We start from the raw sequence: 224 nt of genomic DNA, 5'->3' as shown, positions 1-224 counted from the left end.
TTCCTACTAGGATCGAACCTCTGGCATGATAGATCAGTGCGCTGTCTACCATGCCACACTCGACATTTTACCTAACAGTATAATGAAGTGTATTAAATATTTTATGATTTAACTGCTTTTTATGTTTATAATAAACATATATCTTTATGTCAATTTATGTACAACAGCTTTAACATACACCAGTACACATAAAGGGCAATCGAATTCACTGTAACAGGTGTAGC

General features: G+C 33.9%; 1 protein-coding gene across 3 annotated transcripts in view; it reads right to left on the bottom strand.

Moving 5' to 3' along the window:
* The window catches only part of LOC108750676 (GTPase-activating protein CdGAPr), a 9,257-nt gene that overhangs the window by 6,127 nt on the left and 2,906 nt on the right, over nt 1–224 (bottom strand). The window lies entirely within an intron of this gene.

This window comes from Trachymyrmex septentrionalis, unplaced genomic scaffold (genome assembly GCF_001594115.1).
Source record: "Trachymyrmex septentrionalis isolate Tsep2-gDNA-1 unplaced genomic scaffold, Tsep1.0 scaffold11, whole genome shotgun sequence".
Lineage (NCBI taxonomy): Eukaryota > Metazoa > Arthropoda > Insecta > Hymenoptera > Formicidae > Trachymyrmex > Trachymyrmex septentrionalis.
This window is presented reverse-complemented; position numbering and strand designations above follow the sequence as displayed.